This window comes from Phyllostomus hastatus, unplaced genomic scaffold (genome assembly GCF_019186645.2).
Source record: "Phyllostomus hastatus isolate PE091 unplaced genomic scaffold, TTU_PhHast_1.1 phas_scaffold_585, whole genome shotgun sequence".
Lineage (NCBI taxonomy): Eukaryota > Metazoa > Chordata > Mammalia > Chiroptera > Phyllostomidae > Phyllostomus > Phyllostomus hastatus.
In genome coordinates, this window is record NW_025334037.1 from 19,043,208 (window position 1) to 19,065,145 (window position 21,938).

Consider the following 21,938-nt stretch of genomic DNA (forward strand, 5'->3'; position numbering starts at 1 on the left):
TCAGGAGATTGTCCCACACTGGCCCACTTCAATCATGTATTGGCTGTGATGGGTTTACGGTGGTAACAGCCTAATCCCCAAGTCTGCAATGGCTCAAAGCCAGAGGATTTTATTTCTCAGTCACATAAAGACCAGATGAATGTGCCTCATTGGCAGGGAGCTCTCTGCCAAGAAGTGACTCAGGGACCCAGGATCCTTCATTTGTGGTTTTGCCATCTTCATTCTGTGACTTCCAAGGCTGCTGTGCTTGTCTGCACCCAGCTGATGGAAGGGGAAAGAGAAAGGGGAACAGGTCGGAAAAGACTATGTATCATTCGGGCCACATTCCATGGATTAATGTGGCTCTGTCACTCGGCCACACCTGCCTGTAGAAAGACTGGGAAATATGGAGTCACAACAGGTGTGGAGGATAGCCAGCTGCTCTCTGACGTGACTCGTTTGTAAAAACAAGTTTGTGTGGCCCTTCAGGCATTTGAGTTTTCAGTCTTTGGTTTAACAGCAGTAAGTGGTGGAGATAAGGAAACTTGGGTTCTAATTTCTGTAATGTCATTTCCAGCAGGACAGGGGCTTCGTCTATTTTGGTCACTGCTGTATACTCAGTGCCTGGCACACAGTAGGTGTTCCACAAAGCCTTTGTTGATTGTATGAATGAATCCCCTTCTGACCCGGTTGATGATAATAGCTACCATTTACTTAGTGCTTATTATGTTCCTTCCTTCCTTCCTTCCTTCCTATGAAAGGGAAACTTTATTGAGGCTCCAGGGTTATGGGGTTCAGGCAGAAGGCTGGCCTGCGAGCTGAGAAGGTGGTGGAAGGGCCTCATTTAACCTTCTTCTTGGGGCGCAGGTTGTTGGTGTGGGCACACTTCTTGAGGCAGTATACAGTGCAGGGGTGTAGGCAGGTGTAACACTTGGGCAGACCATCTTGTTGAAGTTGTACTGGGTGAGCTGGCAGAGGGAGGGCTTGATGATGCCACCATGCAGATTAAGCACCAAGCACAGGGTGGACTCTTTCTGCATGTTGTAGTATAAGAGACTGTGGCCATCCCCCAGCTGTTGGCCCCCCAAATCAGATGCTGCTGGTCAGGTGGGATACCCTCCTTGTCTTGGATTTTAGCTTTGTCATTCTCAGTGGTGTCACTGGCCTTGAGTTTGAGGGTGACAGTCCTGCTAGTCAGGGTCTTTACAAAGACCTCTGCATCTGCTTTGTTGCCTCATTGAAAAACTACATACTTAATTCTTTTAGTACAGCGACTTTAAACTCATGAACTCCTTCAGCTCCAGTTAATGTTTTTATAATATCCTAAGACCTGGGGGATGTGAGGGAAACAGGGAAAAAAACACTTCTCTATTCTGAATTTTGTTGGCTTATTATCCTGAAGCCAAAGAAGAACTTCTAGAAAATAATTCAAATGTCTTTACCTTTTCAGGATTTTATACTCATTAAACCCAAGGGTGGCAGCACTTGTAGTTTTTAACATCTGTTACAGGTCAGATAAAATTTTCTGCAGTCACCAAGCCTCCCTGGTGGTTAGACTCCAGGTGGGGAACTGGCCATCTGCTGAAATGGACATCACCTCCTACAAACAGGCATCTCCCATGGTGGAATGCCCCTCCGAGGGGCACCATGCTGAATCCCTCTGGCTCTGTCCAATGCCCGCTGGCCATCTGTTCTCCCCGACCCCAGGGTTTATCTTGGCTTTGCATGCTGATGGATGAGATCTCTTCTGAGTCGACTGTACCCACCTTGGTCATCTTATTTTTAAAAATCTCTTCTTAAACCTTAGAAATGGTTCCTGATTATACTCACTGGGTTTTGGGAATTCAGAATGACAAAGATGAAGAAGGAAGAAAGATGCAGCCATTATGGTCCCAGGCCATGGCTCATCTGTCTACGGGCTCAACGTTTGGCCCCTGGCATCATCATAAAGCCTGCCCTTGCTGGGAAGAGCTAACCTCACTCACGCCAATGGGAGACTGACTTTTGATTCCTCATTAGTTAGTTGTTTATTTCAACTCAAATGTCATGAAGAAGGACATTTAATAATCTGCTCTGAACTTAGTATTAATTCATAGACAAATAATTTCTATTATTTTGACATTAGGCCACCTATTTCAACAATAATTTTTACAGGCTTGTTAATTTTTGGACTTTCAGGTATAGCCATCTTTAAGAGTCAGGGGTACTTGTGAATGTGTAGAAATCAACCAATCAGATATTGACTGAACATGCACTATCAGCTAAGCAAGGTCAATGTTAAGTGAGGTTTCCAAAATGGCACCAATCGTTCTTTTAAGGAAAATACACAAGGCCATGATTACATGAAAATAGCTCATCAAATACAGAAGGTAATGTATCTAGGTGCAGAGAATAAATGTTAAAAGAATTTATCTCATTTTTTATTCCTCATGGACTGGGTTGTCAAATTCAGTCTCCACTTCACTCTGGGTTGTAAGTGGCTGGGACTGGTGGGTCCCCACTGCCAGGAGCCTCTCTGAAAGGGCAGCGGGTGCTGAGGGTCTGCGGTCGTGGTCTGAGGGTCTGCGGTCGTGGTCTGAGATGGTGCTAGAGGTCCTCAGGGAACTTCTGAATGGTCGATCTTCACCAGAGCAAGTATTAGAGAATCATGTGCCAGCGGCAGAATCTTTAAGTGAAGTTGGTATTTTGTTCTTGAAATATATCCTTAACCACAACACACAGTGTGAAAATTGTGGAATAAAATAATCTTTAGATCATTCATGGCTGAATTGCCTGAACTGCAGACTGTCTGCATGGACAGCTCTGTATTGCATGAGTCCCAGTGAAAGCAATAGTCTCCACTTGCTCTGTCATGTTCCAGACCCTGTGCTGGGTGCCTGAAGTGCTTGTTAACAGCGTTCATTTTCACAGCTGCTTTACAAGATGTGACTCTAAATATTCCCATTTAACAGATGGGGAGACCAAGGCTGAGGGAGGCGATGTAACTTGCCCAGGACCACATAGCTTAATGACGTTGGGTCTGTCCCTCTGAACCCAAGGCTAACTGCTCTGCATGATTGTACCTGCTCCTTCTCTGCCCAGCGGGCTGCATCGGAGGCCTGAGGATGCGATTATGCAGTTTTAGCTCATAGGCAGTATTTATGCTTTCCAGAGGCCATTCACAACCATTACTTCCTAGTATGATCTGGCCTCAAAGTGGGTGTGAGCATGGCTGTGGCCATGAGGATATCCATGTTTGGGTCTCCTCATTTGAGATTTGAGATGCACACCAAATGACAGTCATTTCCAAATGTTTACTATTGGGGATAATGACAATGGAATAGATTGTGTTTTGATCCCCATAGTATTTGAAATTCAAGTACCCTGGCCAGAACTCTCTAACATTTTATGGAATTCTTCAAAACTCACACCCAGAGATTGAATCAATTTTGCTTTTAGTCTTTTTCAGCCTTTTGAAAACGTATAGGCTGGAGTCACACCGTGGCTCTGCATCTAAATAAAATTTAGATGCCGTGGGACCCAATTCTGAACTTGCCCTTTGAGCTTGGCGAGTTATGGATTTGTCTGGAAGGCTCGTCATTTTCCCCACCCTCGGTGACCACCACATTTCTCATGCCGGCAATATTGAAAATAGTGTTTTGGTTTGCAGCTACCTCTTATGGAATTCACATAAATTTATGCCCGAGGACTGGACCTGAGATGGATGTTGAGAATTTCTTGCATCTGTGTACTCAGTTTCAAAATTTCCAATAGATTTCTCATATCATTCACCCATTCAGCAGTCTTGCTGAATGCCTACTGTGTGCTAGCTGCAGGACTCGCCTTCACATGAAGATTCACCACCATTGCTCTCGTCCAGCCCCTGTCTCAGGGTGGCTGCTAACGGCCTCTGAGTGGCTGTCAGCACTCACCTGCTCAGCACACGTTTTTTTGCCAGGTGCCAATTATCTTCAGGGACAGTTAGGTGTTAGGGCACAGTCATGAGTCCCTACAATATGGTAGGTTGGGACAAGGGGGGTCTTGGTCAAAGAGATGCCACCAAACTTTGGAGCATTGGGGGCGTCCCTCAGCAGCAAGTAAACAAATAGAAACAACATAAATGCCGGGTGACAGGCAAATAATCCTTTAATCCATCTTTCTCATTTTACAGAGAAGATGTTGAGGCTCAGAGAAGAATGATTTGGTCAAATTAAGTAACCAATAATACAGGGGTGGGCAAAAGTAGGTGTACAGTTGTGAGTACCCAAAAACAAAGTTTATTTTTATACTATTATTTATTAATTATTGTATTGTGACTGTAAATCTACTTTTCCCCACCCCTGTATTGACGTTTTCATTTTAGGATTTGGCAACTTTTTTGGTTTTAAGCTCAATAGGACTAAGGGATAAAATTGCCCATCTTCTGGCTTTGATTGTCGTATTTTCTAACAGTCAACCAGCCGTGAGGAGAGTATCATAAACCCCATTTGCTAGATGAGTAACTTCAGTCACACAGATTGAATGACTTGGCTTGTGGTCACTGAGCTGGTTAATGACGGCGTCAGACCCAGAGCCCTCATCAGTGTCCTGCGTCCTGGCCACCATGCCCTGGCCGGAGCAGTGCCCCTGTGTGCCACTGGGGAGGAAGAAAGGGGGGAATAGGGTGTAGGTGGGAGGGGAGGAAGATACAGGGTCAGCAAGCTCGGCGTTTCGGGTTCCGCAGAGGGGTTGCTTCTTCTCTGGCACCACGCAGAATGTGGGTGGGAAGCTGCGTGAATGTTTCTGCTTCTCCCCGCTACCTTTCTTCCTTCACCCTCACACAAAGCCTCCTTTTCCATCAAAACATCTGCCTTCCCTCTTGTTGCTGTCTGCTTCTGACCTTACAGATACCCGACTTCATTTATCGAGGATTAGATGCGCTTGAAGTCTCCCTCCGAGAGCCAAGTTTTGCCATCAGTGTGAGCAACATCAGGACCCACGTGGATGACCCACCCCTTCCACCCACCCCTTGCAAAGCTTCTTGACTTCTTAGTTGGAACTATCTTTATTTTCATTTTAGCTCAACCGCTCTTCTCCAAGGGTCATACCCTGGACCACCCTCAGGGGCTTGCACCCTCCCTGAACTCTGACACTCCAGTATTCCACTATCTGTCCCCAACCTCTTATCGTCTGGTGCTCGCTCCCTTATTCCCACTTTGCCTACTTTTCGGCCTTTCTGAGGTGTCCATCCCCTCCAACTCTGATTTGTAATGTAGTCCGTCGGCCCCATCATGCTGCTGCTTCCCGCGCTCTCCAGCGGAGCCCTGTGCCTGTCTCAGTCCCCGCGTTGTTCTGTCCTCACTTGCACACGCTCCACCTTGGGATTGTTCAGTCGTTCCCTGTCTCTGCTTCAACCCACAGGCTGCTGAATATATAACAAGGCACCTGGCACTTTGGTGCCTTTATGGTTCTTGTTTCCAGCATCTCTGCACTCACCTGGTCTGACAGTGCTCATCTCAGCAGGGTCTTCGGTGCCACTGGCCATCCCTTCATAGAGTTCTCATTTCCCCAGATGGCCCTTCCAAATGTCCATGACTCTCTGTGAGCCTTCTAGCATGCTTTTGGCCGCCCAGTCCACATTCTCAATCAATGACTTTCATGGCACCATCTTCATTTAATTTCAATTTATGTCTTTATTTATTTAAAGGTTTTGGTTTTATTTATTTTTAGAGCGAGAAGAAGGGAGGGAGAGAGAAAGAGAGGGAGAGAAACATCCATCTGCTGCCTCTCGCACACCCCCAACTAGGGATCTGGCCTGCAACCCAGGCATGTGCCTTGACTAGGAATCGAACCAGCCACCTTTGGATTTGCAGGCCGGCACTCAATCCACTGAGCCACACCAGCCAGGGCCCATCTTCACTTTAAATGTGGATGTGCCCCATGGTTCTGTCTTAGCCTTCTTGTCTTCTAACTTCACCAACATCTAGGTCTAGATGACTCACAGGTGAAGTCACCTAGGTCTAGGTGACATGCCTTTCACAGAGTTTCTGCTGCACTCCAGCCCTGTTCTCTCTTACAGACTCTTCCAGTTGCCACACATGCAGCTGTTTCCCAACCTGTTCTCCTCACCTGGTCCTTCAGCTGTAAGCCTGGCCTGGGCAAGTGGAGCCTCTGTCTGCCTGGCCACACGAGCTAGACACCAGAGTCATCCCAGACTCTTCCCTCTGTCAGCCAGCACCTCTGATTGGTCCTGTCAGTTCTGTCGTCTTAATACTTCCTGTGTCTGCCTCCTCTTCCTCCATTTACTCAGGCCCCTAGGATTTCCCATCTGGATGATTTCTGTAGCCTCCTGTTTAGTATCCTTTTCCCCACCCACCTCAGTGCATCCTCTACAGATCTTTCTAAGTCATAGAACAAATTGTATCTCCTTCTTGTATTCTAAGGCTAAGACCTGTATCGGCCCACTGTTTTAGCCTGTACCATGTTTGACGCATGGTGTTAGCCTGCACCATCTTTGAGAACTATTTTCTTTGGGCTTTTCAGGGCCTATATGAAAAGTCAGGAAATGTTACATAAGATCTCTACACTTCTGGCTTACTACTGGAAACCATAGGCCCTGGCTCCCTGACTCCTGTATTCGACCCGGGCAGCAGCTGGCTGCACAGCGGGACAGTGGCGACCCTCAGATGGAGTATGCCCTCTCCAGTTAGTCACAGACCTGCCTTCCCAGGTGTGCTCCACTCACCTATGTCACCCACCTGCCTCCTGCATCTTTGAGTTGGTGGCCTTTGGTCTGTGGCATGAAGTTGGGCCTCGAGATGCAGGGGCCCCACTGTAGTCCTTATTCCCTGTGCCCATCGAGCTTATTTTCTGGACCACCTTGAACTTGGCTTTCTGTTTCACGGCTCTGTGTTGGTGCACATTCCTCTCCTGGTTAAAACTCGCATGAGAGGCAATACTCTTTTCTGAGAACCTTGGGAACCAAGGGGATGGCAGTTTCATCCTTAATCATGTAGAATAGGGGTCCATGAACTCCTCGAGTATTCTTTCCCACATTATTTTGGTGGCAGTGCATGGTAAGAACTACAGTTTACATTTTGACTCAACACACACCCAACTAAAGAAAAAAAGTGCCGAGAAATAATACCTTCCATGACCTCTCATTTTTTTCCTTTTCCTCTTCTTTTCCTTTCGTTTTCCATCTTTTCCTTCCTCCCTTTCTCCCTTTTCCATCCAAGCTGGTCATAGTGCACTACACAGATTTCGTGATCCACTAGCGATCCATCCTTTGCACGCACTGCCTGGGGATGTGTGTCAGGCAATCCTTAAAATTTTATGTTTAAATTCACATGTACCAAAAAATGTGTACTTTTTTGGGAGGAAAGATTTCCTTAGTATTTAGGGGCCCATCCAAAACAGATTGTCTAGCATTGACTTAGATATTTTATTTTCATTGAGATTTGACATCACCAGTTCTACGCACCCAAGCGTAGAAATTAGTGAGATTATTCTGAATGTGGGCCCTCTGTGTCGGCTCTCTGACATGGCCTGTATTGTTTGTTGTTAAATGAAGTTAATATTTGCAGACGCTCAGGGAGGGTGAAATGATCCTTTAAATCTCTTGCATGCGAGCACAGGTGAAAAGCGTGGTGAGGCGCCATAAAAAGGATTTACTTGGTGAAGAAAGTTTAATAAAACCTTCATTTAAAGTCAGATAAAATAACAAGCCAGGAAACCTTTTTTTTCTTTTGGTTTATATCACGTTATTTGTTCAACCATGGTCCTTGGTAGTAGGAATGAAGAAAAAAGTGGTGAATAAAGTAATAGTCTCACCCTCGTGAAATCCAGAAAAGAAGAAAAAGAAATGAAAATGGAGTATTTGCCCAAGCATTAATATAAATAGAATAAATATTATAAATGTGTCGATGCCAAAATGTGTCAAAGAAAACTTAAATGAGATTTGTGGAAGGGATGAGTAAGAAGATAACAGAACAGACATGAAAAGATGGCCAAAATGATTTTGAGCTACAAAATTATGAAGCTGTGGTTTTGAGTAATAGTTCAAATGAAACTGCCATTAAAAAACCCAAAAACAATTTGCCCTGGCTGGTGTGGCTCAGTTGGTTGAGTGCCAGTCTATGAATCAAAGGGTTGCTGGTTTGATTCCCAGTAGGGGGCACGTGAGAGTCAACCATACCTTGATGTTTCTCTCCTTCTCTTCCTCCCTCCCTTCCCCTCTGTCTAAAAATAAATAAATAAATAAATAAATAAATAAATAGATAACATCTTTCAAACAAAAACCAAAACAATTCCAAATTAAATACCTTTTGTAATGTCTTCCGGGTTACACCCTTACGTGTTTGGTTGGCAAAAGAACCAAAAGCGGCCTTAGGAAGAGCGTCTTCTCTGTGACCTAGGAGAGGAAGCCTCTGTGTCAGCAGGCTTCCCGACCTGGCTGCTCTCGGGAGGGCTACTGGCTTCTCTGAGTAGGAAGATGTATTATTATCTGTATGTTCCACTCCTTTGAGTGATCTTGGCCGTTGGAGCAAAACGAACTCATCACTACACCAGTCAAAGAATGAAAAATGATTACTATGATGAGTTTTCCTTTTGTAACACAGTTAACATTTTATTATAATTTGTGTGTGTGTGGGGGGGATGGAGTATGAGAAAACCTTGTTACTCCCCCAAAACCGGCGTGCAGAGAACAGGGACAAACATAATCCCAAATCCCAGGACGTCAGCACACCCGCTGTCCCCGTTTCTGTTAGTAGCTGAGCGCTGCTTTCATTGGCTGGGCTCGCTTTCAGGAGACTGGGGCGGGGGAGGGGCTCCTGTGGGCTCCCACTTACGCTTCACACGTGCACAGGCCATATGGCCGCACGGATGTGCCTGTGCACAGGAGGGGCGCCTGCCGGACCCCTTGGCTGTCCATTTGGTGTCTCTGTTTTCAGGGGATCTTTGATCCAAATCATAGGACTTCGTACGTCTCACAGGCAGATGGATGTAGACGGGGGGGCTGGAGCACAAGATCACTCTTGCTGATGCTGTGTTGTAATCTGGCAGAGAGAGAAGCTCCCCAGAGCCCAGAAATCCCAGGAGGCCTGACATTTGCTCTCCATCCTGCGCGTTTCTTCAGGCCCTCACCCCATGCTGCACCAAAAGGATTACCTCTCACCGAACCTTCCTTTGCAAATCTAACTGAAAAGGGGTCAGGGCATCGTCCAGGAAGCAGTTACTTTGCTGTCCCCCACCCCCTTTTTTTTTTATTCCCATCCATCTATCCATTCATTCATTCATTTTTGTAACTCTTTGGTTAACCTTTGCTTTCATATATCCAGGTGTCAGATGAGGCCTTCTCACCCCTTAAGCCCTACTTAGACGGGCTCCAGCGCCCCTGTTTGCCCACTGGTGGAAGTATAATGCACTTTCCTCAGGGGCTTGCGTGCTTCCCCTCACTTCTGCCTGTGAGCTTCTGCCTCCACCAATGACCCAGTTTGTTTCCGGGCTCTCTGTCCTATCTCTTCACACATCTATCCAGATAATGTGTTCAGTCCCTTCTCTTGATTTCTTCAAACAGCCCACCTGAACTCAGCATTTAGAAGTACGCAGAAGACTTTATTTTTTTATTTTAATTTTTTTACATTACATCCTCAGAACTTTAATCCTGTAACTGGAAGTTTGTAACTTTTGACCACCTTCACCCTTTTTGCCCTTCCCCCGCTCCATCCCCACGTGACTCTGGCAGTCACCAGTCTGTTCTCTGTTTCTACAGGTTTATTTTTTAAGATTCCACATGTAAGTGAGATCATTCAGTATTCATCTTTCTCTGTCTGACTTATTGCACGCAGCATAATGTCCTCAAGGTTCATTCATGTCGTCGCAAATGGCAGGATTTCCTTCTTTTTTATGGCTGACTAATATTCCATTGCATATATAGACCACATCTTCATCCATTCATCCATTGACTGGCACGTAGGTCATTTTTGTGTCTTGGCTGTTGTGAATAATGCAGCAGTAAACATGGAATGTGTACAGGTATCTCTTTGAGAGAGTTGTTTTTCTCCCTTTGGTTATACATCCAAAGGGATGTCAGCTTTGTTAGGAAGACATTAATGATGGTTGCGGAGTCCAAAGGATTTACACTGCAGTGAGGCAAATGGCTGTAAAGTGTTCATGCCGAGTGCCCTTGTTTTGAAAAGTTCTTAGGCCAACTCGAAAAACCCTATTCTTCTACCCTCATCTTCCTATCTCTTGTCTTCTCTTTTATCTTCAATCCCCAAACTCCTCATCAGTTTCAGTCAGAGCTGTTGAGCTTTCCTTGGTCACTTCTAACTCTCAGCAAGCCCTGCCTACGGTTGTGCGGGGGGGGGGGTGGGGGGGTGGTCTCACCTTCCAAGCCCAAGAAGCACATCACTTTTCTCTCCCTTCCTGAACAAGATAGTTCTCTTCTTAACGGCTGTTCATATCATAGAAATTTAACTCAGTTACTTAATTGTGTACTTTCTAGAGAAAAATGAATTCTGTTCTTTTAGGTAAGGAAGAGGTATTTGTTGTATCCCAAATAGAAAGATCAGAAATGTCTTTTGCAGTACATTTTTCTCCCAGACACGTAACAACCGAGCTAACGTGTTCTGGAGCCGGGAGGGAAGCCATTTGTACCAATAACTGGTCTGGAGGGCACAGGGGAGGGGAGAACTAGATGCTGAACCGGAAGTGGAGTGCAGGGGACTTTGCCACTTATCAGTTGTGGGCCTTGGCTTTGGGCCAATCACTTGCCTCTGTTTCCCCTCTGCAAAGATGGATTCAGTGATTTCTAATGTTTTCGAAAGCTAAATGTAGGTATACATTTTAGAGCTTCCTAAATCTTTGGGAAAGCTTTCTACACAAGAAAGCTTGTGTATGCAAGTTTTTGGTTTTTGTTTTTTGTTTTTTTAAAATCTCTGCGTCCCGGCTCTACAAGTCCAAGATGATACAGATTTTCTTCTGTTCAGGAGTTGGTTGCCTCACCTCTGACACTGCCCTGGAGATTAGGTAGGTGTCCTTCCCTTAAACTGGATTCTGAAAAAGGCCAAAAGCTGCTTTTGTGGGAAACCTTTTTTCTCCTTTAAAACAACACAACAGTCAGAGGTTAGATACAGTGTGTCTGGTGCTGGGGTGGGGGTGGGGCCAACGTGGAGGGCCAGGGATCCTGGCATCTGTGTTCTTCTGTTTGTTTTCTTTTTGGGGGGAGGAGTTTGTGAAACTTGGAGAGTCTCAAAACTCGACCTCCCTCCCTGACACCAAACTGTGTGATCTCCGACTCTTGTGAAACCCTAGACTTTTAAAGGTCCTGCTGTACTGAAGTATTGGTTTGAGGGCTTTGCAGAATTCTTTATCAGAGGTCAGAAAGGTGGTGGTTCATAATTTATCGCCCTCTAAAGGGCTTTTTGTATGAAAGTCAAATGGATGACATTTACCGTCCTGAAAGTTTCCCTCGAGTTCTCGATTTTGCTTGCTGGTTTTCCTGGAGATTAAAAGAGGTAGCATTTCTTCCAAGGTAGTCCCCTCCTCCTTCGTGCTCCAGTGACACTTTTGTTAATCCACTAATTTCGTTGGGGGTAGGCTCTAATGTCACACACACACTTTGGACTGTGCTTTTTCCCAGAATTACGAAGACGAAAGAAAATCAATAAAGATCAGTTGCTAAATCAAGGTCATTCTGCTTGCTTTTTCTGTTCTCCTCACTCATTTATTCTCCTTTTTTTGGGGAAAACACTCCTTTTGAATGACTTCATTTGATCATTATCATTATCCTCTTTCTCAATTTTAAATGAAAAGCCCACAAGCTAGCTTTTCTAGTGTGTTCTCATATCGTCTTTTTTTCTTCCCTGTACTTTTATTTTCATAGTGGTTTTCTGTAAGTCCTCAGGGCATTTTGGGATGAGATTGGGAAGAAAAACTCAGTACAGTGTAAAGTTACCTAACACCCATCTCAGAGTAGGAAAAACGCTTAAAACAGCCCAGGAAAAACCCCAAGGGAGTCTGGGGTAGTGGGAGCCACAAAGGCCCTTTTGTCTTTCCTCAGGTCCCTCTGTCTGTTGTTGCTGCCTTTCTGCCTTTTATTTCTCTTTGCTTGTGGCCCTCTGCTGTGTCTTTCCTCCTACCCCCAGTCCTCTTTTTCACAGAACTGTGGAAGATGAGATTTGGAGTGTGAACCATGGGAATCACTAAGACCAACCCCCTCGTTTTTTTGGAAAAGGAAGCTTAGGCTTAGAGAAGCTACCATGAAAGGAGGCAGTGGATTGTAGCAGAGAGATTTCTCCGAAGCTCTGGAAGTGCAAAGGAGTGGGCTCACATTCCTGGTTTAGCCATTTACTGGCTGAGCGTTCCTGGGCAAGTCTCTCAAGTGCCTTGCTGATGCATACTGCGATTGTAAATGGGGACGCTAATACATTCCTCCTGGAGCTGTTGTGAGAGGTTCATGGAGGTAATGAATCTCTTGTTCCAGGCAGTGCCTAAGAAATCACTCCCTCCCCCAAATAGTAACCATTATCACCAGCTAGTTAGAGGCAGTACCTGGATTAGTTTGGTTGCAGGTTTCTCACTGTGATGGACATTGGTAACCATCCTGATTCTGAAACACCTGTGTCAGTGCATCTCGTGCTCTGCTTTCCATGGTTTTCAGTCTTCATGGTTTTTGACCTTGAAGTTGGCTTTTCAGTTTATGACCTCATCTCAGCCCTTGAAAGTAATACTGCATTTTAAATTCTACTAGGTTCTTTGTGGGCCCACTCATGGGACATGGATGGGCGTATGAGTAGGTAGCATTTGACTTTGTTCTTGAAGTGGTTATAGGCTTGGGTCTAGGAAGGAGTCAGAAGGGAGTTCCAAGAAAGCGGAGCAGCAGGAGCAAAACTAGAAGCCAGGACTTGCAAGATGTGTTTGGGGATAGTGAATTGTTTGCCAGGCCAGGGTGAAGACGGTTTCAAGAAAGCAGGACTAGCCTACTGTATGAAATGCTGCAAAGACGTGGAGGTAGGCAAAATCAGGGAAAGTGATTGGATTTGGCCACACAAGATTTCTTCAGGAGCTTCAGAAGGGCCCCTTCAGTGGAGTGGAGGGGGCACAAGCTGGGTGGCAATAATGGGCTACAAACAGGACAAGAGATGGGGAAGTGCAGTTCGCTGGGGCAGACCAGATGTCCCCAAATGCTGGTCCCAGGTCGTTAGAGGTGAAACAAGAAATACAACATTGATATAATATGGTTTTCATAAGCTTGTTTTATTTAGTTTAAATAGCCATCCCATAACCTGAGTTTGTAGCCCTACATTTTTGGTTTTAAAATGTCCTTTCTCTTATGATATGATGACGGTTCTCAAAGCTGGTTGCACATGAGAATGCTGGGGGAGCTTCTAGAAGCAGTAGTGTCCTGGCTGCACCTCAGATCAGGGTCTGGGGCGGGCCTCCTGCTGGGGTGGGGTCCGAGCTCCCCACGTGGACTCTGTCATGCAGCCAGGGTCGTGAGCCTCTCTGCTAAGGGGTGGTGGGATTTTTATGGTAGTAGTTGTCATTTTGTTTTAATTTTTAAATGTCTTTACTTGACCAAATTAAAAATTGTAAACTCTTGGTTCACTGCCCAACCTTGTTTTGTTTTGTCTTCATTTTTACTTATATTTACTTTCTATTCTACTGATTTATGAAATTCAGATGGCAGGAGTCCACGTGAAGTGAACTTTTTCAGTGACAGGGGCGAGTTCGTTATAGTTTTCCTTTTAAAGAGTTAGGTCTTCTAGTGCTTTTGAGCAGCATTCAGTGTACTCCCATTTTCCAGAACATTCCATGTGTATGAGGTAAGGCACACGTGCGTTCTGAAGTAGAAATTGAGTATCACTGAAGATTACTGAGAAATCAAGTTGGAGACTCAGGTTTCATGGACGTGAAGTCCACAGTCCTGTCCTCCATTTGAGTCTGTCTTTTTTTTTTATAAGGGATATTTTGGAAACACGAGGAAAGTTGGTCCTTTTAAAAAAAGATTTTATTTATTTATTTTTAGAGAGGGAAAGGAGGGAGAAAGAGAGAGAGAGAGAGAGAAACATCAATGTGCCGTTGCTGGGGGCCGTGGCCTGCAACCCATGCATGTGCCTTGACTGGGAACCGAACCTGCGATGCTTTGGTTTGCAGCCCATACTCAATCTACTGAGCTACATCAGCCAGGGCTCTATTTGAGTCTTGCCTCGTCACTTGTGGGGGAAGAGGGTTCTTCTCGTGGCTCCACTGTGCCTTCTGTCTTAGCTGCACGCAGGACGTCTTGTCCTGTCTGGTCCTTTCTGACGCTGAAGGTATAGCACCTTTTTACTTACAATTGCAAGTCTGAAGTATGGCATCATGTAGGTGATACATTTTTATTCATGCCTTCTGATGTTTTTAGTTATTTTAATGTGTAAAGGTCAGAGTAGGAAACATCTTAAATGCAAAACATTTAATTTCCATTAAAGTTAAAGGTTCCTAAGCCCTGTGTTATAGCCAATAAAAACGATGATGTTTAAATCAGCTAGTGTCCCATTTCTTCCATGAATATTTTATATGAACTGCACAGAAAGAAAAGTCTGTATGTTTACCCAGTTATGTCCAGCGGTTATTGGAAACTTGTCTTCTTGGGTTAGTATATGAATAACTCCTATTATTTACATCCAGATTGTACAAAGAATTACATGTATTGTTCTTGGAGCTTGTTTTGCAGACTAAGTATACTGGCTGAATCTTGCTAATATAGGCATTCCCTGAATTACTAACATCTTTGCAGACTTGCTATAAATAAGACTGTGTGGGCTGGGCTGTGCCAGGAAAGTAGCTAGGTTCTACCAGGGGGCAGGAAATGGTGTTTCTGGGTGCCTGCTTGCTCTGGATTAATCCTGAAGTGTATAGTGCTGTGCAGTAAGGAGTCTCTTAACAGACCTCCACTGGAGCAGCTGGCCGCATTCATCAGTGCTGGTCATTCACTCTGGGTCGGATGGCTGGGCAGGCAGATCACCCACAGTCAGGAAGCTGGTCCCTTCTCCCAACCCGGGAGGATCAGTTGTACTGATTCCCACATTGTTGGTAATCTGTTCGACTTGTTACTGTGATTTTTTAATGCATTGAAATATTATTGTGTAAATATTAAATATTAGCATGAACATTTACACATAGTAATCTACTGTGAGATAGGCATTATTATTTTCCCCTTTTTACAAACAGAATATGGAGATACAGAGAGGTTAAATGACCCGCCTGACCTAGTCAGTGCCAGTGACAGGATCTGAACCCAGGTGGTCTGATTCTAGTTATAGTCTTGACTGATATACTCCATTCTCAGGGGAATACATAATCCTGGTGTAACCGAAGGCTTCCCAAGAGGGAATATGGGGGTGTTCCATAGTTGTCTCTGGGGAACGTGAATCTCATGAGATTCCCCGTTTGAAAACATTTCTTTTCCAGACGGTTCAGGGAAATGCTGCACTGGACACCGCCTTCCTAAAGATGAACTTTCACCTTCACTTTCTAGAGCGTGAGGACTTTGGTGGCAAAGAAACCAGTTTTGCTTTCTTTACCCCAGAGTCTCCCAAACTTATTTGAACTTGGAATCTTTTCATCAAGAACCCTTATTAACATTCTGCAGAGCGAATGGTCTACAGAACATGACTTTCGTTGGCCCTGGATTTAGATTAATTAATTCCAGGAGAAGATGTGTTCCCTTAACAGTGTGCAGTCAGGATTGTTATGCTGCCATTGAGCATAGTAGGTAAATATTTAAAACTTACAATTTTAGACTTTTCATTTTATATTCTGGTGTAATCTATGTAATTATCTTCACTTATTTACTGGATACATTATAATAATCTATCCTAATGAACAGGCCAAGAACTTTTTCAGGCACTGGGGAAACAAAAAAAGTGACAATTATAATGAACAATTTAACAGTTCACCCATACAAACTGCTGGCGTGCGCTTGTGCGCCATACCAAGGGCCAGGAGCTGCATCCACCTTTGCAGGGCTGTCTTTTGGGGCTGCCTCGTTGTGGAGGGTGGGAATACCTGCGTATGTCTAGTGCCTCTAGTTAGGGTGTTTGCATTTATGAAAGAGAAGCAGAGCGGGGGTCCAACACAGGATTTGTGTGTGAGGACACGTAATCTCCAGGATCTGGCTGTTTCTGGAAACAGGGACTATTTGAAATTCCCTGAAATTGCCCTGGAAAACTCTGAGATCGCCATTGGCAAAGCATCTGGGCCATTATAATTTCTTAGTTCAGCAAATCTACTACTAGTATTTTTATTAACTGCCTCTTTCAATTAGCACACAAGCCAAGAAGTGTATTAAACTTGTAATTGGTTGTTATGAAGATCATCATTATAAATGAGTTCCGCAACATCCTTAAGTGCCTTCAGAATCACACACAAATTAAGCCATGTGCAGTATGGATTTAGCATGAAGTGTACTTTATAGTGTGGTGATTTATGAAATGAGTAATCCATGGATGATTGGATAATCTTGTAAAAAGGCTTTTAAAAAATATGGTAAAAGGCATGTAACATAAAATTTATCATCTTAACCAGTTTTAAGTGAACAGTTCTGTAGTGTTAAGTATATTCACGTTGTTGTGAAACAGATCTCCAGAAGTTTTTCATCTTGCAAATTTGAAACTCTGTACCCATTGAACAACCCCCCTTTTCCCTCTCCTGACAGCCCAGGTAGCACCTATTATATTCTCTGTCTCTGTGAATTTAAAGTCTCTGGATACCTTATATAAGCGGACTCCTATAGTACTTGTCTCTTTGTGCCTGACTTTGTAACACTTAGCAAAAATCCTCAAGCTTCATCTTTGTTATAACATGTGACAAGATTTCCTTCCTTGTAAAGCCTGAATAATATTCCATCGTATGTATACGCCACTTTAAAAAATCTATTCACCAGTTCATGGACATTTGGGTTTCTTCTAACTCTTGGTTATTGCAAAAATTGTGCAGAGACTTTTAAAAAGGGACGCCTAGTTTCTGTCATAAGCTAGTAATATTATTCACTTAGCAACCCTTCTATTAAAGGATTCATAGGTGACTTCAGTTTTCCCCGACCATAAACATCTGATAAATGTCTTTCATATAAATCACTGGTGATGCCTCTGATTATTTCCTTAGAATAAATTCCTGGAATAGCATTACTGGATCAAAAGGGTGCACATTTTTAAGGCTTTTGGCACGTGTTATCAAGTTTTCTTTCATAAGGGTATGAATAGTGTGCGAGGGAACCCATCTCTCCACACTCTTGCCAATGTTGGATATTGTCATTAAAAAAGCAAGACAACAGGAGACCTTTGCCAATTTGATAGCTGAAAATGGTTCCATTTTGTTGTTTTGATGTGAATTACCAGCAGAGAGATCGAACTTTGTTTTTCATGTGTTTATGAGCTTATGTGTGGGGTGTGTGTGCTCAGAGTCTATTCACATCCTTCGCCCATTTTTCTGCCAAGGTACTCAGTGTCTTCTCTTCCTGATTTTAAGACCCCTTTATAGAGTCATAATGTTCAGTCTTCATCATGTGTTGCAGGCATTTACCCCAGTTTATTATTTGCCTTTTACATTTTATGGTGTATTTTGATATCCAATATTTAATATAGTCAAATCAATGACTCTTTTCCTTTATGGTTTCTTTCCTCTGTGCGTCACGAAGACTGGTGAAATACTAGGCGAGGCAAGCCTGCTTTTCCCTGCCTTCTGCTCCAGTTCAGAAAGACAGATGAAGGTGTAGCCGTGTTAGGTTAGTGCAGAGCATTTGACATCTCATACTCATTCATTCATTTATTTGTTCACTCAAAACTGTTTATCCAGTGCCCACCATGTTGTCGGCACTGTAACCAGCACTGGATTGCACAGTCTGCCACTGGCTTGCCTGAGTGTGGTGCCCACGCACGGTGGATTTTCACAGACAGCCCCAATTTCAAATATTCCACCCCATTGTGGGTCTCAGGTGTCAGACTGCCTGTTCTGAATCTGGCTTCCGAATGTGTGGATGTATTATCTTTGGGTAACATGTTCACTGGGGATCCTTCTTTGCCTGCCTATATCTGGACCCAGAAGGCAGTACCTCATCCAGAATGTATCTGGAAGGACCAAGGTCCTGCTGCCGTGCAAGGTGAGCATTGCTCCTGCTGGTTCCGAGAGGGAGCAGCATCTGTTTGGGGCACTCAGTGGAACAGCCAAGTCCCCATCCTCTTTCCCTGGACCACACAGCTCATGCTAGCACAGTGCTTTTGCTTTTCTAAGCTGCACAGCAAGTCCGAACCCAAGATAGGACCCTTTCAGCAACAGACTCCTGTACACGGTTGCCATGGAGAGAGCCAGAACGGGGGAGCCGCAAACACAGATGATTCTCTAGCATTTAAAAGACCCTTTCAAGCAGCAGCCAGCCTCAGAGGCCACGGTGTGAACCCCAGTCCGGAGGTGGGGTGAGTACCTGGGTGAGGTGTCCTGAACAAGTGATGGGTCCTTGCCTCCTTGGCCCAAGGGCCCTCTGATTCTAACACTGATTGGTAATCACTAGAGTCCCTCGTGGCAGTAGTATGTCTTCACTGGATTTGGTTTCAGCCCTTGCTCAGGGCCAGGAAATGAATTTTTAAAAATCACACTGTTGTACCACAGTTGGTCAGCTGCCCATTCCTGAAGTGCTCTCCTTTGGGACTTTAGACATTTCATAGTTTTATCCACTTAGTAAGTCCTTATAATTCAAAGCAAAGGGTGGCTATTTATTAGCAGTTGCTTTTCGGAGAAGGCAATGGAGGCGGATTGAGCCTCACCAGCCTGCTCGCAGGGCTCGTAGGTGTCAGGGTGACTTTCAGCGTATTTGGGTTTTATCTCCAGCTGGGTGCCAGCTGGATTATGAGACAATATAAAGTCATAGCCTTCTGTTCAGAAAACCCATTCATCTGATCCCCTTGGACACACCTGTAATTCTCTCAGGTGACAGAGGGGTCACAGGTTCAGAGAGAGAATGACCCAGAACAGTGCTCTTCCAGAGAACTTCTGTGTTCTGTTGGAAACGTTTTATACCTGCGCTGTCCAGTGCTTTAGCCACCAGCCACGTGTGGCTGCTGAGCACTTGCAATGTGCTAGTGTGACCAAGGAACTGAATGTTAATTTTTGTTCATTTAAACTGTGGCTATGTAGCCATAGCCACATATGGCTAGTGGATAGCATACCGCACAGTGCAGATCCGTTAAGTCTGACAATCATGTTTTTCAAGCTTTTCGACTATAACTCATGTTGAGAAGCACCTTTTATACTGTGCCGCAGCACAGACGCACACGTGTGTGAGTGCACACGCACCCTACCAGAGTTCCCCCAAACAACACTGAGCCTCACTACGGGCAGTGCCCACTTCTGTTTGACTCTGTCCTGTTTCATTTTTACAGGTGCAGGTTGCGACTTGATTAATGAATTTCATGACCCGCACGTGGGTTGTGACCCCCAGTTGGAAGAACATTGCCTTGTACTACCTGCTCCCCACTCTACCTCCTCTGCCGTTTCTGCACCTGGCCCCTTTCAGGGTCTTTGCATTTGCTGTTCCCTCTGCCTGCTATGTTTTTCCCTACATCCCCTCGTGACTGCCTTTCTCATATTCTCAGGTTTCTTCTCGAATGCTCACCAGAGAATTCTTCCTGCAACCACCCTCCTCTAGGGAGCTCTGCATCCATTTATCCTGCTTTGCTTTTCTCTCCAGCAGTGTGCACCACCTGACACATACATGGTTTGTTTGTCGGCTGCCTTCCCCGCTGGAATATCAGCCCCTTGAAGGCAGGGACTGTTTTGTTTGTTGGTGTGTCCCAGCATCCAAGCTAGGAGTTCAGTAAATATTTGTGGAATAAATGTACTGACATGGCCATGACCGTTCTCAGAATTTTCACCATGGCTTTGTATGCCGAGTGGTTTGTGGAATCTTGCCTTCGTTACCTGGAGATACAGAGTTCGTGCCAGTGGTCCAGCTCATGCTCTGGGCACTGGGGATGGAGACATTAAACAAGAAGGTGGACACACCTCTGCCCTCTTGGAAATTTTAATTGGCTTTTGGGCCTCTGCCATGGCTGGGTCCAGGAATGTCATGCTGCAGGATGTCTGGAGAGCGACTCGGGGATGAAAGGACTCACAGAGAGAGTTTCTATTTTTCAGACGTATAAGCAGCATTTAGTAGGGCTGTGGAGGGGTGGGGACAGCCCTGCATGGAGGTCCAGGGAAAGAAAGAATGGCAAACAGCATTTTACACGAAACACTGGGTTACATATGGGCCATGTGCCCCAACCTCGCTTCTACCGTAGCCTCTCTGAGAGTCGGAGACTGGAATGCAGGTCTCTTTTCTTCCAGGCCAGCGGCTCTTCCTACAACCTTTACGATTTTCCCTTACATTTGCCTCTCAACATAGAAATAAAAATGGCCAACCTAAAAAAAAATGTTATTGCTGCTTCAGTGCTGAGCGGCAAGCTTTATGAGAACTGAGTAATGGGTTTGGTGGAAAGCTATCTAATAATAATCGTACCTTGAAATTTTTATTAGCCCATCCTTATACTTGATGGTTTCTGCTTACACTACGGATGTGTTGGTGGTTCTTGAATCCATTTCGAAGGCACAGAGTGTTTCTATTCTCAGTCTATTTTCCCTTATCTTTTCCTTATAGTCAGATTTATTATTCCTTAGACTTTCCGCCATCCTTCATGAGAGAGCCATTGGGATGGTGCTGTTTCTTCTCCTTTGTTAAGCGTACACATTAAATATCATTTGTTGAATGGCATTTTTTCCCCAACAGGAACTCTTCAAAGAGAACGTATTATAATATTAAACCTCCATGTAATAAATAGTGGAGCTGGGCCAGTATGTCCAGGACATCTGAGCAATCTCTTTACATTGTACACTCGAGCTTTAGCTGCATAAATTTTATAGTGCATCATCTGACAGTATTTGTGATAAGTATTCCCTGATGATTAAATCATCGTTTTATGATCTGGTACACAGAAAGAGCATCCACGAAGCTACTCCCCCCTTATCCTGCTCAAATGTGAAGACTCCTGATTTATATCTCACAAACCTTTTATTAATTTTAGTTGACCTGTTATACAGAGGTCATGTGGATTTTGATAGAGCAGTTTTATGTAAGAAAAGCCTTTTTAGGAAGGGACGGGGGAGTGGAAATTGAACTGCCTGGCAGGGAAAACCAGAAAATGGACCCCGTAGTGATCGAGAAGCTGTGTCTTGACGGTTGTGGTTAGTAAATATTTACAGTGAAGTCTTGAGCTGCAACTCTGCAGTATTTTTTTTTAGAAGAAACGTTTCATAACCATGAACTGTTATATTTGATGAGCTTGTGGAGCAGGCGACTGGCGCAGTGTGCAGGCTGACACCATGCTCCCACTTATTAGGGATGTGCTGTCTGCAGGCATCGTGGTTTTCGCTGAGTTAATGCAGTGGTCCCAGCTGGGATTTCTACTGTTCTCCACCAATGGAACTCGTGGGAGTGTGATGGGGGCCCCTCCAGTCCTGAGGAATGGCTGCTGATTTGCAGCCACAAATGCAGCTCCAGCCGGTAGTTTATGTGTTAAATAATGGATAGTTGGCTGTGCAAACAAATGAGCCAGAGCCTGCTGCCTGCCAGAGCCCCTCTGGAGGCACTTGGAGAGCGCTTGGGGAGGCGCATTAACTCCCTCCATGGGCACCATGGGCATCATGGGCACAGAGAGCCCCTCTTCTCACTCGGGGGATTGTGCCCATGGAAATATTCACTCAGTGGCTGACTCCGAGAGAGGGAAGACACGGGGTATGTGTGTGGGGAGGGGTGGTGTGGGCAGAGGGGCTGTTGCAGCGGACCACAGGGTGGAGGTCCCAGGTCTGAGAGGAAAGCGCAGCTGGTGGGGAGATGGTGTCCTAACACAGCGGCTTTTAAACTGCTTGGGGTTTAAGGGAGGGAGGAGCTGATAACAATAATAATGTGAAGCCAGCTGGGA

The 21,938-nt window shown here is 44.9% G+C and overlaps 1 protein-coding gene and 1 pseudogene across 3 annotated transcripts in view; one reads left to right on the plus strand and one right to left on the minus strand.

Annotated features, from left to right (window-relative positions):
- Positions 1 to 21,938, plus strand: part of KIAA1549L (KIAA1549 like) — a 230,984-nt gene that overhangs the window by 16,923 nt on the left and 192,123 nt on the right. The window lies entirely within an intron of this gene.
- LOC123809893 lies at positions 820 to 5,482 on the minus strand (annotated as a pseudogene).